General features: G+C 37.4%; 1 long non-coding RNA gene across 1 annotated transcript; it reads right to left on the bottom strand.

Annotated features, from left to right (window-relative positions):
- Positions 1-5,249: 5,249 nt before the first annotated feature.
- On the bottom strand, positions 5,250-18,847 carry LOC140696892 (uncharacterized). The gene is made up of 3 exons (XR_012073526.1): positions 18,733-18,847; positions 12,786-13,088; positions 5,250-5,406 (listed from the first exon to the last, which is right to left on the bottom strand). It is a non-coding gene; the product is annotated as an uncharacterized lncRNA (long non-coding RNA).
- Positions 18,848-18,872: the final 25 nt, after the last annotated feature.

Here is an 18,872-nt window from a genome sequence, read left to right as displayed (position 1 = left end):
TATTTTGTTCACCTAGTTTACTGCCTTACCATCTGCCCTTCACTTCTGGAGGACTTGCAATAAAGCAGGAACCAAAGTAAATACAGATACCCCACTGCTATCTATTTAACTTTCATTAAGTGAGTTGGTGCAGTGCTCAGGCGCCTTCTGAAAATCAGCCCATCATTTAAGAGTATTTACATAAGACTCTCTGCATTATATTCCAACCTCTGCAACATTAGTATTAACTACTGACATCTGCCAAGTCTGACTGGTAAGTGCTTTACAGTATCAATTCATCCCAAGCAAAAAGCATTTCTGAGTGCTGCAGTGCTCTTGTTAATGCCAATAAGAAGTATCAAAGCTCATATGACACCTAGCAGAAATTAGTACCCACATTCAAAGAAAAGTCTTTGTTATTTCCCAGAGTATTATGTGGACTTTATTGAGATGACTGCATCTGACACCTGCTGTAATATAAAATGCAGCTATAATTAGCCAACTGATGCTCACTGCAGTTTAGGTCGAATCCCTTCTGTGGGAATTATGCTTTAAAATATTCAGAACTCCAAGTGGCTCTCATTACATTTAATTTTAACTTAGAATTAGGTGGTCTAGAAAAAAAAATTTAGGATTGTAATAGCCCCCTGCTGAATGCCACACAGCAACGTGAAAACCCATAGGTTTTTTTTTTCCCCCTCTAAATAAAAAAAAAAAAATGAGAACAGCAGACTACACTAGAGCCTTCCATTGAAGTCTGGCTTTGCTTAATTGTACTTTTTGCACTCATCAGTCTCTCCTCTTCAGAGCAAGCTACAAAAATTGCCTGAATAGCCAAAGAAAAGTTTCCCACAGTCACTGGCCACAGAAAAACACTATTGTCCTTCCTCACAGTTTGATGGACAACATTTCTATAAATGGGTAGCCAGGCTGTCAATGGTACCCTGGCTGAAAAGGCAAAAGAAGAGAACAGATTCTGCCAATATCTGACAAAGCATGTTAACACATAATCAGGCATTCACTAGTCAAGCAGCTGCCCCTGGGACCTTCATCACACAGGTGCCTTTAAGCCATTTCCTATTGACAGATAAAGGAGACAAGCAGGAGATACCTGGGAAAGGAGCAGTCTATTATGGCTCGCCAAATGTCCATCTTCTGGGCTGTGTGTCTAAAAGTAGAAAGAAGAAAAAGGAAACTGTAGTTTCAACTAAAAAAATATAAAACAGCAGAGCATTTACCAAACCTATCATTTAAGCTGTGGTGGGATTTTTTCCCTTTCCTCTTCTAATTTTTTTCTTTTTTAGCGAGGGTAGTTTTTGTTTGTTTGTTTATGTGACATAGGAGCTCTCATATCTAATTACAAAGGTCTTTTTTTGTCAGTGGCTTGTCAAATATATTTGCACCCAAGCCCCTTCACACATTCATGCTGAAATACTTACCTGGTCCAACTGAGTCACAAAGAATTGGCTTTATCACCTTAGGCATTTTTTTTCTACACACATGCACGCACATACCCATTCCATTTCAAGATCTGTGATCAATAATTTGAAAGTGGTTATTGGGTGGAGGATTCTCCAGGAAAGCAGAAACTCTGGGCCATCTCTTGAGAAACCACCAAAATAAATACTTCAGGAGAATGAATTTCTGTTGTTCATTTCTTTGTAATTGCTTAGACTAAGGACATTAGCTGATGTTAGCACACTGCTGATCTGCCCAGTCAGAGGAAGTATCAGACCTCAATACTCCATTAAGCCAATGGCCTCATTACCATATTAGAGAACATTTTAAATTAAAAATTAAATTAATATTTAATAAGATATTTTCAAATTAAAATTTGAAATATAATTACTATCTTAAGGTTGTTAAATATGAATTTCTATTTTATTTCTTCATTTTCATTTTACTGATTACCATGCTCTCAGATCCCCTGTCCTCAAAATATAGAGTAGATATGAGGAAAGAAGCAGGAATACAGTTTGCGAAAGTAATTAAATCTTCAGGGACCTTAGATTGACTAAATATGGTCCTTGGGATACAATCTGAAGATCGACACACTCATAACCATACCTACAAAGCTACATCATACTATAAAGTTACTGAGAAGAACAAAATCTATAAACCAAATGCCGTAAGTTAAGATACTAATATTTCAACTGACTTCTTGAGTGCTACTTAGTTCATATAGCTTACTCATCTGTAAAATAGAGTGCATTGCTCTCCGGAAACAGTTCGGGGGGAGTAGTCATTGCTGAGAGTTTCTGCCCTTGGGGTAGGAAGAGAGAGCACCTGCTAAGTGGAATAAAACCAATCAAAGATCATGAACATTTTAGAAATAAAACACTGTATTCTCTGAATCAAAAGTTATTTTCATCTTTCTTCTTTTTATTTCTAGAATAAAAATTAAATAATTATGGGGTTAGTTTTAGTGAGTAAATTGTTAATAAATTAAGTTATTCATTTCATAACCCTTGCAAGTACAAATACAGGAAACCTGCCTTAAATTTAATTCAATTCAATAGTTAGTAACTGCTTACGTATAGTCATTGCCGTTCTTGCTACCATGCCTTTTACAGGCTAGGGACTTTCTATATGTTTTATCATTTAATTGTAACAGCTCTCTGAGGCAGACAGTTATTACCACTATTTTACAGGTGGGGAAACAGGCTGCAAGATACAGTAGTTTAACCGTCTGTATTCTCTACTAGGTTGCAGAGTTTGAATTTGAACACAGATCTGTCTCCATCTAAAGATCATGCTTTTCCTATGAAACCATGTTTCATGTTTTAATTACCAGAACACAGTATATTTCTATTTATAGATGATTTGAAAACAATATGCTCTTTTATTAGGTGCATATATACACAGTTACATTTTATTATATGTGTGTGTGTGTACGTATTTAATCATTGTAACATAAGTTAAATCAACCTCTTGTCTCCAGGTAGAATAACCAAAACTTTTTTGGATAGTTGAATTAGAGTTTTATTTATTGTTTTACTTAGGGAAAGAGTTTCCATCAGTGACCAAATTTATACATTTTAACTAAAAACTACTTTTACCTTAAAGGCACAGTTTATCTCCCCAAACAGATTGAAATTCCTTCAGGTCTAAGAGGAACCCTGTTGGTAGTCAGCTTTCTCAAGATTTTTTTTTTTGTGGCAAAACATAACCTGTTAGGAATTTCTTCTGTAGATGTATCCTAAAAACTCAAACACTTAAAACACTCTTTTATTATTTGGCTGAATCCAGTTTCTCACTGCTGCCCATCAGGTCAACTATATATGTTTTAGCTGGGTGTTCAAGTTCATAGGAGACTGATCCTAACGTGCCACTTCAACCCCTCATCTCACCCTTCACTCTGGCTGAACAAACCTCACCTCTGCTTCTTCCTTCCTCATTCCCATGTCTGACCTCTTAGTTGCTTTGTTTTTTACGAGAAATACCCTCTTTGCTTCTTTCTGTCAATCTAATATTCCATGTTCATCTAATGGTATACATTCTCCAAGGAAATTCTCTTAACTCACTCCACTCAACACTGATCTTTAACTTCATTTTATCTGCCCTGATTACTTTCTTATGTGGCCTGTCACCACTCACTTGAATGATATGATAGTCTGCCTCACCCTGCAGTTGTTTCATGGGAACTAGACCTATCATTTTTCCCTTTTTCAAAAATTTTCTCCAAATTATAGCCTCCTTGGGGGCAAAAGAAGACCATGAACCCATAGACAAATGAGTGAAGAGTAAAACAGTTTATCCTTATGCTTCATGTAATATTCTCTCACATTTAGTCCCTAAAGAAAGTTATTATCCATTGATATCCTTTTAGTTCTACAAACAGAAGAGGAATCCACACCCAAATCTGGCTTGAACAGAGAATGAGTTTAAAGAGTTGCCATCTCCAGTCTTTTCTAAGTGGCTGTGAAACCCATTACTGCACCAAATCTTTTTGGCTTTTGTCCTTCTGAGCACATGAGGGGATTGCCTGTGGCCCCATTTGAAGTTAGCATGGCCATATGATTTGCTTTAGTCAATAAATGTGATCAGAAGTGACAAATATCACTTCTAGGGAGAAGCTTTAAAAGTTTGTGTTATTTGCCATTTTCTCTTTCCCTTTCTACAGTAATTTGGAAGAATGGAGGTAGAGCCCTATCCTCACCCAGGGTCTTCAAATGAGGATAATGTATAGCAGATCCCCAGCCAGTTCATGCTGTACATGTAAAAAGAGTAACAGGCAAACGTGTCTCAAACAGCTATGTTTTATTACTGCAGCATAGCCTATCCCATACTGCCTGATGTAATAGCTCACTAAGGTCGTGATGGGGCTCAGGATGTCAAGTTATGAGAAGACTGGAAAAAAAAAAAACAGAATGAGTGGCTAAATTAAAGCAGCTTCAAAAATGATCCAGAAGTGTATGTTATTTCATTTCTTAAACTGATGGGTGAAGAATCAAGGTCTTTGGAGCCTTCAAACATCTTGTTGTGTTATTTACATTTTTTTTCTTTTCTCCTCTTTGGTATCCATTTTACCTTCAAATGCTGCACATTATTCTGAAATTTTGAACTTGTACACCGATCGCAGACTCTAGTAAAATCTTCACCACCACAAAGTTTAGTGGTAGATTTCTATCACTTTTAGATATGTAATGTTTCTGATTGAATATTAAAGTATCATCTGTGTCCTTGTAGGTGCAGCTGCAAAATTTTATGCAGGTTTTGGCATTATTTTGCTGTTGATGTTGTCCAGGGAGTCAAAATAAGAAATCACAGATCTGGCTTTACTAATCTACTTGAGTTGTTTTTACCTTGCTGTGGCATAAATGTACATTTAAAAACATTTATTTGTATTTCTTTCTAAAATGTCTTATTTTTGTTTCAAAAAAGGAATATATATATAAAGTTTTAAATATGAAAGATAAGGCTGCAGAGTCTGCTTACTTTGTTTTCACTTTTATTCTTTTTTATATATCAATATGCTGACAGATACATTCCCCTATGACTACATTCTTCACCACACATAAGTACTGTATAGTTATGAATAATGAAATGATTAAAAAGTATAATGAAAGAATGGCACAACTGTTTTTTATTTCTCACTCTTGAGGACTCATTGCAATATTTCCTGCTCCATATTAAGTTTGAGAGCTTCTGAGAAGTATTCTTAGAATTCCAATCTTTTGGAAAGAATAATGATTCAATCAGAGTTTTTTTAATCATGATGATTACTTTATGGTAATGATCTTATATGGCTAAGACGTGCACTTACATTGCACTTAGATGCAGCATTTCATTTTAGCACATTCCGAGAACCATCCATGACTTTATTATGTACCTGATTTTTTTTTCAAATTCTTTGTCCAAGAACCTCTTCATTCTCAGTTGAAATGGAGATGCTGTTTGATAAAGTACAGTGATAACCAGTAACACCTGAAAAACATGACAAAATGAAGAAACATCAGAACCATTTGAAAGTTAACCAGAAATCCCCATCTCTAGTCTAACTAATCCACGTTGGAATTGGCTGAGACGCCAGAAACTTGCAGTTCCCTTCAAGTTTCACTGGAGAAATCGAGACTTTAGTAAAACATGTGATATTAAGGCATTAGTTTCCTCCCACAGTAGAGGAAGAGTACTAAGGCTATATCACTGTTACCATTTCTAACAACATCCTGTAGCTAAAGATTGAAACTAGCCAAATTGCTGGTAATTTCATTCATTCAAGTGACAAGACATGAATAGAAATAGCATTTAAAATGAACTGTGTTTTAGAGTTGTTACAGAAAAAAAAGTTTATTTTGTAAAAAGATAGCTTTAACCATTTTTTCTTTTGTCATCCCCATTTTAAGGTATTCAATTCATCAATGCTCATTCAACCAATATTTATTGAATTATATGTCCTAACCTGCCTAGTAGCAGCATAGACAATGCTGGCTCTCTCAAGGAAGCTACCAGTTACAGAGGCCAGAGAAGGCTTGGTGGCAGAGGTAAGTCTTAAGCTCAGTCTTGAAAAATAGGTGAGGTTTCCGCTGGTATAGATAAGAGTAATGAAACGGCTAAAATGAACGCAAGGGAGCAGTATGGGTGGCAAGGAAATGAATGCACTGTAGCAATTGCAGACCACTTCATTAAGTATGAAAATAGGGCATTTGAAAAGTCAGCAGAGTCAGAATTTTAGTTTTGTTGATAATGGTGGTGGGATTTGGCAGGGAGAAGTGTCTTTAGGTATAGTGAAGTTTTCCTCCTTTGGGAGAGTTGAACCAAGTTCACAGAGGAAATGGAAAGGAATGGTATGGGGAGTTTAGCCTTTGAAATAAAAAAACACCTCTTCCTTGGAGATAGGAATCATCCTTCTTTACTAAGAAGACTAAGGTCAGAGTATCTATTGTGTGCATTCTTACTTTCCCCCTCTTCTTGAATGCTATTCCTTAGGATATACCTCCTAAAGTATCTTCACCTTTAGACCTATCTTTTCATCAATACATACGTTCATTCCAACATTTATTGAGCATCTACTATGTGCCAGGAACTGTGCTGGGTATGGTGCTTACAAAGATCAGCCAGCGACATCATTATTGGCATACCATTGCCCAAGCACAGTGCCTGGCACTTGATTGATACTCAACAAAATTTTGCTGCTTTAAGGTAGAAACAAGGAAAAATGAGAAAGCATAACCAGTTATCTGTGAATTTCTCTATAGAGTAGGATGCTTATTATCTGGTGCTAATGGAAAGGGTAAGGAGTGAATTAGATGTGTGAGCAGAGTGATCTGAAGCATCTTCTCAAGGAGGTGTGCTGGGGAATAAATGGAAGATCAATATCAAGACTGTTGAGCAGCAATGAGAACCCAGTTGGATGGAGTAGGACAGATTGATTTTGCAGTGGGCCAGGGGTACACACAGTGGTATGACTTTCTCTGGGAATACTATTTTAACAAAATTCTCTACAGTACAGGAAAAGGATCAGGGAAACACATTGGGGTAGGGTGGTGACTGAAGGGAAGGACTGGCATGGCAGAAAGATAGGGGTTTAATAAATGCAAAGTAGAGTGTCTAACTTCACTAAAGGCAAGCCCTCTCTCCCCCAAATAACTTGATTTGTTGTTACACGGTGTTTCCCTCATGTTCTTCACCCATAATAATGAATTACTGTGTTCTAAACTGACTATTCTAAAATCACATTCGAACATGACTTCTGAAATAGCTGTACCATTAATAAACCTGCTTCAGAATTGTTTTATTTGTATTGGAGTGTCCACAGAAGTGTCCTCTTATGATAGACTCCTATCTTGAAGTTTCATAAAACTATACAAAGATTGAATGCAAGATTTTATAAAATTAATATAAATATTTACTTTTCCATTGTGAGATTTTGGAAATCTCACACTGTAAATCCTATAAATTCTTCTTCTGAATAAATGGGAGACCCCATCAGAGGACATTAAATCTGCACAAATTAAAGAACAGCCTCTAATGATTTTGCTACTATCATGTTCATTTATGCTGCTTGTCATCTCTTCAGAATTTAAATATCCCATGTGTCTGCATATTTGAAATGACTATAAGAAAATATGGCAAAACGGCATTAGCTTATTCAAAAATGATATGATTGAATACATCACAGTTCTAAACTCCATGGCAGAATTAGTATCTTTTATTTCAAACCAATTTTCTGACCCCTGGATTTTCCTCAGTTTAGATGGGCTTCTGGTCTTGGATGGAAAGAAGCTGCCTGACTCTGGCTGTTCTCAGTTCCTCTCCTTGGGAAGCCAGGTAGGTGGTCAATATAAGCTGTTATGTAGTTGTCAAGAAAATAACATTCAAGAGGATAAGAACTCAAAAACTCTTCAAGCATGTGGAATATCTTTTTCTTTGGGAACCCTAAAATTCTCAGAATAGGATTGGGTTCACATTAGACACTCAAAGACATGGGACTAGACTCCATACAACCCAAGGATGAGTCTGTATCTGGCCTGTTCACAGCTGGATCTCCACTGCCTACCAAAGTATCAGATACATAACTGGTGCTGAGAAGGAGGGAAGCCAGAAGGTCCCAAAATAGTTACCTTCAGTCGTAATAATATTCTCTCAGGCAGTATATTAATGGGTCAGGCACTGAACAAAACATCTGCACTTTAACAACTGTCTTCATAATAGCATATGTTATTAAACACCAAAGAACTTTTGGAGCTACTCACATTAAAAAATTTTAGAAAATTGCATTCAAATTACAGGCAATTTACATATGAAATCAGTCGCAGTTAATGTGTTGCTTAATAGGTATACATTTCCTTGTGTGAATTTTGATATTTTCTTTGCCCATGATATACCTGACTCACCTTTTAGAGAAAGCTGTTGTAAAACTATATTTTAAATCTCAGTAGTTCTATCTTTCTGGGGGAGGGGAATGATGCTGCTGCCTGGGTGTGAGAACAGGAGGTAAAAATTAGGTTAAAGGGTTTTGTTTATTATCATCACTGTAATAGTTCAAAACAATAACTAAGCAGATAATACAGTTTCTCATCTTCAGGGATATTTTCTAAGTGTTTTGGAACCCCATCTGTATTGACAAAAATAAATTAGATGAAATTGACCGAAAAGATAGCTCTCCGTATGAGAGTTCAAAAGATGAATTATATTACCCCTCAGTTATTGGTAATAACAATAATTTACCTTAATATTTTGTAGTTTACAACATGCTTTCACATACTCTACCTCAATTGATTTGAACAACTTGTAAGTTAAGTCATGTGGCTAATACTAGCCCGTTGAGTTTTTTTTTTTCTATTTCCTTGATTACTCAAGCAATTTGTATCATTGTAGAAAATGAAAATACAGGAAAATATATAGAAAAAGATCACTCTAAGCCAACCACAGTCAATATTTTGGTAATTTCCTTTCAGTCTTTTTTTCTATGTACTATTCCAGTATTTGAGTTAACACTCTGTACAGTTTATCATCCCATCTTTTTCTTTCGACAGTGCTAACATTTTCGTGTTTTGTTTTAGTCTTTAAATATCATTTGAATAACTGCATAAGCTATTTCTAAGTTTTAAAGATGTATAAATAGAAAGATATTTTGGATATTTTTATGCTCAAAACATTTTTTGTGTATTTCAGAATACTTCCTTAGGGCAGATTACAAGCTTACATTTACCAAATACTAGAATGAGCCATGGGATTAGGAGGGATTTGATTTTTATGTAGTCAGTCTTATTACCTTTGAGAACAGTTCTATATTTACAGTCCTTAAAAATCTATAGAAAGTTTTCCTTGTATCTCTTTTAAATGTTAAAGACAGAAACCCTCAAGTCACTCTTCTCATTATACTCTCTGGCAAAGAAAGAGAACATCTAGTTGTTACCTTAGTAGAATAAGATATTTAAAGAATAACATCAGTTTTAATCATCATTCTCTTTTTAAAAAGATGAAGATATTAATAATATTAGCAGCCAACTTTACTGAAAACTCAGTATGTACATGGCACAGTGTTCTAGCATTTTACATGCAATAACTCAATAAAGGTAATTGCATGACTGAGAAAAATGATGAAGAGTAATTCACTGCAGCAACTAGATGTGGTGAGTCAATTTATCAACACGGGAAGTCAGTTTAGGCTTCCGTTAAATAAATGTAGAATATTAAGAAAAACTGCTCCTAGTCAACTGGGAGATATACAAGTAGACACTTTCTGATTTTGAAAGATGTTGTGGAATCTCTAGTCAGAGGCCATCAAAAAATGGAAGAGGAAAACATTTGGGAGAAGGAATGAATGACACATGTATTTTTGTTTCTTTCTTTTTAAAGTCATAGATGGCTGAAAATAGAAGGGTTAGGATGGGGATACCAATGAGAATCAAAGAAAGGAACATAGTCAAATGACTTGAGAATAGTGTTTAAAAAATAAGTTAATTGTACGTGCCAACCACTGGTCTGAGAAAAATTTTGTATTATCTAATTTCATACTCACAACTCTATAATGTAGGTAAAATCATCCCACACAATCCAAGGGAGAAGTTGACCAGCAAATGCTTGCCAGAATGTAGAAGTCTGGGTTAGAAATATTAAATAAATACATTTAATATTTTCAAAGAGAAAAAGGAGAAAAATCAACAAGGAAACAAAAACAGGTGATGAAACACACACATTAACCTAGTAGTTAAGAAAAATAACCAATTAGACATCTTAGAAATAAAAAACTGTATTTGAAGTTTAAAAAAAAACTCAGAAGATGGGCTAAATAGCAGACAAAATACAAACGAAATGTAAATTAAAGAGCAGGAAGATGGAAATGAGGAAAGCTCCCAGAACCAAGATATTAAACGGCATAAAGGGAGCTTGGGGAGGCAAGGGAGCCAACGTTTGTGGGACAGAGGACCAGAGAAAGGAGAGCTCTGTAGAGAGAGTTCTGGAGATGTGCAAGGGGGTCCTCTTGAGTCTTTGGCTGAGTACTGATCCAGGTATATGTGAGAGAAAACCACCCCAAACTCTAAAGTAATTGGTAGAACATTTACCAGTGCTCACATAGGGATGTGAACAGTTTGGGTTCTCATCAGCCTGTGTGGAAGGCTCTCGCAGTACAAGCGGCATTGATTAGAATACTCAGAATGGGTGTCACCTTAGTTGCGGGGCTAAATTAGCTCTGGCCTAAAGCTGCCCTGGACATGCCAAGACAAAGCTTAAAAACGAGCCTCAAAACAGCCAGCAGATTACATATAACTTAACTGCATATCAGAATAAAACCCTATGTAAATGAATGCTTCAAAATCCTGAAACCAGCAATGTAAAATTTATAACCATAACGAAAGTCATTCAGCAGGAACAGACTGAGAAATACGAGATATTGTAATTAGCAGGCACAGATATTAAAATAGTGTCGGTCTTTAAAACAAAAAATGTAAATGGTTTATCCAGCAAAATCATCTGTATTTGGCACCAGCAGAGGAATTGCAGTTGCCAAGTCCAGAGAGCAAAGGAGATGAGCAACTTTTCCAGAGGAAAGGAGGCATTTAAGATGGGCTGTTTTGAGTGAAAGTTCATTGGAGGAGGACGAAAGTTTGAGGTTGTGGGAGCTTCTTATTGGCTGAGTTGCAGGGGATATTAATGGCTGGCTGTTGCTGGGCAAGGAGAATATCTTCCTTCTTTCTGCTAGGGCACGTAGAGTAAGCTGCTTCCTGCTGAGGTTTGCTGCAAGGAGTGGTGTGTGTAGAGCTCCTTCTTCAGGGCTTCCCAACTCCATTTTGAATGAGGATTCCCTTTATGCATTTTCATATTTCCCCTCTTTGATCAAGATCTTTCCTCAGAGGCATCACTGATCAAGAGTCAGTTTTTCCATACTGAGTCGTTTGGTCCCTTGATGCCAGAAGAACCCTTCCTGGTTGTCATGTCCCACAGTGGAGAGAAAGTGTACAGACTGGAAACCATTGAGGCCACACTTGAGTAACAAGGAAGGGTAGGAGGGAGAACTCTCAGGCATTTCCCATCTAAAGTCTGTATCTTATCAAGGTTGTAAGTGTGGGAGAGCATTTTGAAGCGTTGAGCTAGCATCACCTTATTGGATACGTTGTTTCTACAATGATTTGACAGGCAATAGGTACAAAATTTTAAAATCACTATGTAAAGCAAAATTAAAAGTAATGTGACAAATCCAGATTGTATTATGGTTCTCAACCAGGACCCTAGATTTGAAGGTAGCCGACTGAACAAATCGAAGGACCACGGAGAGTTGGGTTACATTTGCTGTAACCAGTATAGGTTCCCTGATCTTGCGCAACTCAGTTTCTACCTCCCCAGGGCATTTACCCATGTGCAACAAGTGGTATTTGTTATTGCACAAAGGCCTCCTTGTTCACAAAGCAGGTAATCAAGAGCAGTGTGACTGTCCAGAAATACTTTAGCCAACAAGTCAAGTGATGTTGTTGGGCTGCTACCGCTGTGGCTATGGAATCGGCTAGCTCTGGTAATGTGCTCACTGGCACTCAATCCAACCCAAGGGAGAAAGGCTCTATGGAAGCAAACCCAGAGTCACGTATGCCTCCTAGAAGTTCCCATTTAAGGCAGCCATGGAGGCTAAGTGGGGTGGGCCAATGGGAGACTTCTAATTTCTTACGTATGTTAACAGGGACAATTAAATGGTCCAATAAGCATTGACCTCCAGTTCGCCAGCTATCTAAATATTCATATGCCCATGGGAAATGCTGTTCACTGCAGAAAAAAATGAAACCAGGTAGAGTACAGAGATCTAGTTTGATAGATCCATTAGCTAGAATTTCTTGATTGACCTTTTTTAAGCCAGAGATCAGAGGAATTGGGACGATATTCTGTAAGGTGCCATTCCATCCTAAAAGTCTTTTCTAAAAGCCTTGCAAAAGTATTAGCCTGTTTGTATCTCCCTCAGGTGCTGAGGGACAAATCATATTCAGATAAGGAAAAGAACATGGGGAGTGAAGGTTGTATAATTAGCAAGGGTGGAGGTATTTAGTTGAGCTAGTACCATTATGACTGGGGAAAGACTGAAACAAGGTATGGAAACACCTGGTCGTAACAATATAACCCAACAGGTAACTCCACAGGTTCACAGGTATAACTGGCAACTGGATTTGGGACTGAAGAGAAATTGGCTACAGTTAAGACCAAGGGGTCTCCTACATTGTGAACAGACTGGAGTTTCTGGTGACAGATCTAACAGTCAAAAAGTTATCCCCCTTTTGCAATAGATTGGGAAATGTGGATAAGAGCATTGTCTTTCCAAGAGAGAGAAAGAGGGAGAAAATAAGGGAAGAAGCAATAGTGAGAAAAAGTATACAGGCCTGGTCTGCTCCTTGCGGGAAAGCTGTCTCCTTTAGCTGTAGTCTGCCTCAGTTCCTGGAGATTTTTATTTTCAGGTCAGCAGGGGGTGTACGGATCCAGTCAGGGTGCAGTGCTTCGTTTAGATGTGACACATGAGTCCAAGAGTCTGTTCCTTCGAGTGTGGCAGCACCAGGATTGGTTAACAGTACCTGATAGGGGTTTTTCCAATGAGAATAAAGTCTTTCTGAAGATCTCTTTTCCAACAGATGAAATCTCCGGGCTGCATAGGGTAGTGTTTGAGGTCTTCCTTTCTTGGGAATGCACTGTGAAAAGATTGCTCTACTAAACCATGGTTATTTTCAATGGATGTAACTGGACCTTTGCGATATTGAAGTATATCTCTTTTTACTAGTTGCAGATCAAAAGAGGCAGGAGCTAGATGCATGGGACACCTAGCAATTACCTCAAAGGGTGAGAGTTTATGAGTTCCAAAGGGGGTGGATCTGAGATTTAGAGGACCAACAGCAATGCCTTTAGCCAGGGTATTTGGAGGGTTTGCACAAATTTTGTCATTTGGGTTTTGATGAAGTCATTAGTTTGTTCAATCAGTCCTAAAGACTAGTTTGAGGAGGATGATAAGCACAGAGAAAGTGCTGTAGGACTGGCCAGACAACACACTTGCCGTAATATTTGACCAGTAAAATGGGCTCCCCAGTCGCTATGGATCTCAAGAGGGGCTCTCCACGTAGGGATAATCTCTTATATTAGTATTTTAGCCACTGAAATGGCAGAAGCTTGTCTATATGGAAAGGGTTCGATTCAGTTGGGGAAAAAAAAAAACCAAACCATGACTACATATATTTATATCCCTGAAACAGGGAATCTAAATAAAATCCATTTTCCAAACCTCAAATGGTCCATTTAACAATTTAAAGTGTCCAAAAAGCAGTGTGGACGGGTTTTTCTGGACAGGTGGGGCAGGTGAGGCAAGCAAAGTAGGCATTTCTTGCAGCCTCATGAATATTTCCCCACCAGTATTGATTCATAAACGTTATCATTTTATCCACAGACCAATGGCTTAATGTATACGCAGTGGTCAATAATGGGAATTTTAGAGTCTCTGGAAAGGCTGGATTAGTATTTTCCTCAAACCAGAGTTCTCTCTCTATTGAGCCAACAGTTATTCGATTTCCAATATTGTTTTTCCTTTTCTGGGGCTGATTTTTGGGCATATCTAGTCAGATTTCCTAGATTATCATTTGGACCATGACTGAGTTCGGGTGCTGGTTCCTTTGAGAGAGAGCATAGTTCTTAGTGAGGTAGTTTCCTTTAGACTCCAGGGAGTCAAGTTTGGAATGCTCAGGGACCTTAACAATAAACAAAATGGTCAGTAAAAGTATGGCATCTAATGTATTTTGGACATAAGAGCCATGTTTTCATTTTATCCCCAGTAGAGGTAAGGAAACGTCTCTGTTTCCATAGCATTCCAAAGTCACGGGCTCCTCCAGAGGCATCCTGGTATGAATGCAGTTTTGCCCTCGGCTAGAGGACAAGCTCAGGTAAGAGCATATAATTCAGCCTGTTGGGCTGAGGCAGCCAAAGGCAAAGATGCCTCCTCCATGACTTCAAAAAAGCGTTGCAACAGCATATCCAGCAAAATATTTACTATTTTCACCCTTTAAATAAGAATCATTGGTAAACCATGAGAACTCAGCATTGGTTAGATGAGTTTCCTGTAAATCGTTGTGAGGCGTCAAAGAGTGATCTGTCAGAGTCTAACAGTCATGAGGAGCATCACCGTTAGAAGAGGGAAGAAAGGCGTCAGGGTTAAGGTGATTGTAATGAGAAAGAATCCTATGAGGAGCGGTTAGCAAGAGGTCAGGCAACTGGTGGAGAGGTGTGGAGTGTGATGAGAATTCAGGAGAGCGTCCACTGCACGCGGTACAAAGATGGTTAGAGGGGATTCCGTGGCTGTTTCTCCAGTGGCCTTAACTAAAAGGACAGTGGCAGGAGTGGCTCTGAGACAAGGGGGCGTCGGGTGCCACTGCCTCACTGTGGTGCTTAACAGCGTGCTTAGCAGTACTTTACTGCTGCCTGTAGTGCCCTGTGGGGCAGTGGGGATCCCCATGTTTCTGGGTAAGTACTCCAACAGTGCGTCCATCCTTCTCATATATGAAGAGGAAAAAGGGAAGTTGATAAGTGAGGTGTCCAAGCGCAGAGGAATTTATCAAGCTTTCTTTTCTGGTATTAATAGAAGCTAAGTCATCCAGATCTTTTCAAGCAAGAGTCACGTTTGGTGTTCTTTTGTAATGCATATAAACGCTAGGCTATGAGAGAAAAGTTCAGAATATCCTTCTCCTGACACTGAATCCAGACTCCTCCCCACAGGAACTAATTGGTTATACTGCTTTATACATACCTCTAATATCACTGTCATATTATATCATAGTTGTTTGTTTACATATATGCCTAGCCCGTGAGAACTGGAGCTTTTTGAGAGACAGTCCTTGTCTGATTCATCTTTGTACCTTCAATGCTAGCAAGAGTGTCTGGCATATAGTAGGTACAATTAATTTGTATGGGTATCATTCATGAGCATGGTTATGGAGGCTAGCTATATTTAGTCATTAAGGAAAATTTGAGCACTCTGAATGTGCTATTCCAGAAGAAGATAAACAGACATGCTTCATTATTTGAAATGAATTATTTGTAGCATTCTTACTATATGTTATAATTTCCCCACCAGAGTAGAAACTTATTTCTCTTTTTTCCATTTTACAAATCTGTTCACCTTATGCAAATAAATTCAGTTCAACAAGCATATACTGAGCAATTTACTTTGTGCCAGAAACTATGCTAAGTCTTAAGTATACAAACATGGTACATATAAATGCTCATAGATTAATGGAGAGTCAAGTAAATTTCAATTTCAAAATCCCAGCTTTGAGGATTTGTTTACTGGAACTCCCTGTACTGACTTCTGATTCACTCAAGGTTTAGAAAACCTGTTACTTGAACAGGGAACATATTAATAGAAATTGTTAATTAACTGAAAAGATAATAAGAAAACAATAATATATCACAGTGTTGGGCTATTTCAGAAAACAGCTAACCCCTCTAGGGTTGTGAGAACAAAGGAAAGAGTTTTTAGGAATTATTAAAATCTACAGGAATATTCCTGTGGAGTCCCTCAGAGAAGGGAGTGCTGCTCAGCTTGGACTGGTGTTTTAAGGGGCAGCATGATGAGGCTGATTTGGTTAAGTGTTTAAAACTAAAAATAGAGTATCCAACCCCTGTAGAACAATTCTGTGCAGTCTAAAATACATGTAATTGGAATCCCTGAAAGAGAATAGAGAGAGATTGCAGCAGAAGAAACATTTCAAAAGATGATGACCAAGAAATTTCCAAAAATAGTAAAAGCATCAAATCACAGATCCAAGAAACCCAGAAAACTCTATTGTTATATACCACTGGGCAACAAAATACCCTCAAATTTAGTGGCTTAAAACAACAAATATTTCTTATCACTCAGTTTCTGTGGGTCAGAAATGTGATAATGGAAGCATATATGAGTTGCAGGAGTTGTGTAAGCAGGGAAGATAAGCGCTTTATGACAAGGAGTATGAGGAAAGGCTTCACAGAGATTTCTGAGCTGGAGTTTTTGAAGGAAGAATAGGAGTTTTCCAATCAGACAAGAAGCAAGGGCATAAATAAAAGCATGGAGGCAAAAAAGAAAAAAATCACTAAGTTTTGAAGAAGTAAAAAGCAGTTTCAGGAACACTAAGCACCAGAGTAGCTTGTGGTTGAAAATGAGGCTGGAAATTTAGGCAAAGACTAGATCATGAGAGGAGCCTTAGATGCCATTCTAAGGAAATTGAACTTATCTATCAGGTGATGGGGAGCAAGAGAAGGCAAATACCATTTTTCCTTTTCTACATTAGGGAAGAGGTGTACTACCATACATTGAACAACCATCTGTTGAGCATGTATAATATCTCAGAGCATTTTGCTGGGCACTGCTTTATTTTATAGAGTCCTACTGTTAAAGCTCTTCATAAAGGAGGTTTTTGTTGATAAGGTAGATAGCCTAGATTTCACTTATAGTTTCTATCCTTCCAAGTGATTCTTAGCATGAACTTTCAGGACAGTATTTCTGATTCAGTTGCTAATGCCAAGACCAGCAGGTTGAATCATTTCTGCCAGGCAGCAGATTTTTCAGCCCCCAGCTTTATAAACTGTAATTAGTTTTCTATAAAGGGTAAATTATTTCCTTTACTCCTTTTCTAAATTTCATAGCTTTCATCATATTTTTGTTATACATTATCTGTATATTTCTATTGAAAGCCCAAGGAAATCCACATCTTTTCAGCCTACAAACTATTCTAATTAAAATAAAGAGAAGAAAATAATTTTTAAAAATCCAAAAATGAAGATAATAGGCATCAGGAAGGAGGAAGATCCCTGGAAAGAAGAAATAATGAGCAAAAGAGTTAAATTGTAAATATTGGCTAAGTAAGCAATACTGTAAGTGGGAACCTGCATATTGTAACAGAATCCCATAGAGAATTTATATACAGATCAAATGGCCATCAATTAATTCTGCATTAGGAGTTCAAGAGAACAAATAATACTTGAAATTTCAAAGTCAGTGATGGCAAAGAAAAGAATGAGCAGTACCTTATTAAATATGGTATTCTTATACTATACAAAGTATGTTCCCAAATGTATTTCATATGTGTCCTGAATATTTGAAAACAAAACAATGAATGAATGAAAACAAATGATCTGAAACTGGTTGCTAATATGTTACAAAACAAAAACTTCTAGTTATCCCATTAGAATTATTCTCTAACAGGAGAACCAAAGGCAAAGAAAATAGGCCAACATTGCAGAGAATCATGAATTTAGGTTAAATATGAGGATAAGTGGCTTGAATAGGAAGGTTGCTCAATTTGGGATTAGATATTGTGAAATCTTTTTCTGGATGTCTCTAGACATAGGCTGGGTTATAAACTGTATATCTTGCTGGGAACAAGGGAACAGACGAGATTACTTAAGATCCTGTCAAGCCTGGTGATCTTTGGAAATGAAAGCCTAATTAAGAGGCTCCCTGGGGGCAGGTCAAAGGAGTTCTTTTATCCCACTGCCCTTAATCCCAGTTCCTTGATGCCTTATTCCTTCCCTTTCATTTGGCCTGCTCTAAAACTGAAGAATACACATTGTGCAAGTTTCCACCTCTGCTTCAACTGTAAATGCACTAGACTATTAGAATTAAGAATTTTAAGTCGATCTTCCTTATCTCTAAACTGATGTTTATTTTTAAGTGCTTTTGAATAGAGTTTAACACTAAAAATTTCTAACGTTGTTTTGGTTTTCAACGGGAAAACAAAATTTTTAACGTTAGACTCTGTAATATGACAAAGTATTTCAAAAATCTTTTATTAAAATTATCTGATAAGTAATACTTTTGTCAAATTTCAATTCGGATTTATCCTCTAATTTCAAAGATTGTGTTGCATGAAGTTACTTCATTGGGTGAAATTACTGTTGGAATCATATTGACACTGTTTCCCTTCTTTGAAACAGTTATAGGATGAGTGTCTCTACCGTATCACCCAGAGAATGGCAACTGATGCAAGTTTTAAAACTTGACAGAATTATTTTGCAGATTTAAGGTAATTAGTATCATCCCTTTGATAGAAATGAGGCATAAAAGAGCTTTTCTTGTTTTATATCCTCCTCTTCCTCACATGAAAAATTGGTGATGTTAATTTGTGTACAGATGAAAACATTCTAAACAATTAAGACAATTCCGTGTGAGTTTTCAATGTTTAGAAATACGTGTGGGCACCGCTACATCCCTGGCCAGCGATCTTTCTCCAAACCACTCCACAGTGCCATGTTAAAATTTCAACTTTCAATTTGGGACTAAAACTCTGACATTTAACTATAAAAGTTTTCTCTTACCAACACTTATAAGCAACATGTAACAGTCAAGGTAGGCTTCACGCAGCTAACTCTCATTAGATAACAACTTCAATCACAATCTCAAACACTGCGGCCAGCCTCGTTTAGGTGGTTATTAACCAGCTGGAGGTCCTCGGCGG

The sequence above is a fragment of the Vicugna pacos genome, chromosome 6 (assembly GCF_048564905.1).
Source record: "Vicugna pacos chromosome 6, VicPac4, whole genome shotgun sequence".
NCBI classification, from domain to species: Eukaryota; Metazoa; Chordata; class Mammalia; order Artiodactyla; family Camelidae; genus Vicugna; species Vicugna pacos.
The sequence above is the reverse complement of the archived record's forward strand: the minus strand, read 5'-3'. Positions and strand labels throughout refer to the sequence as shown.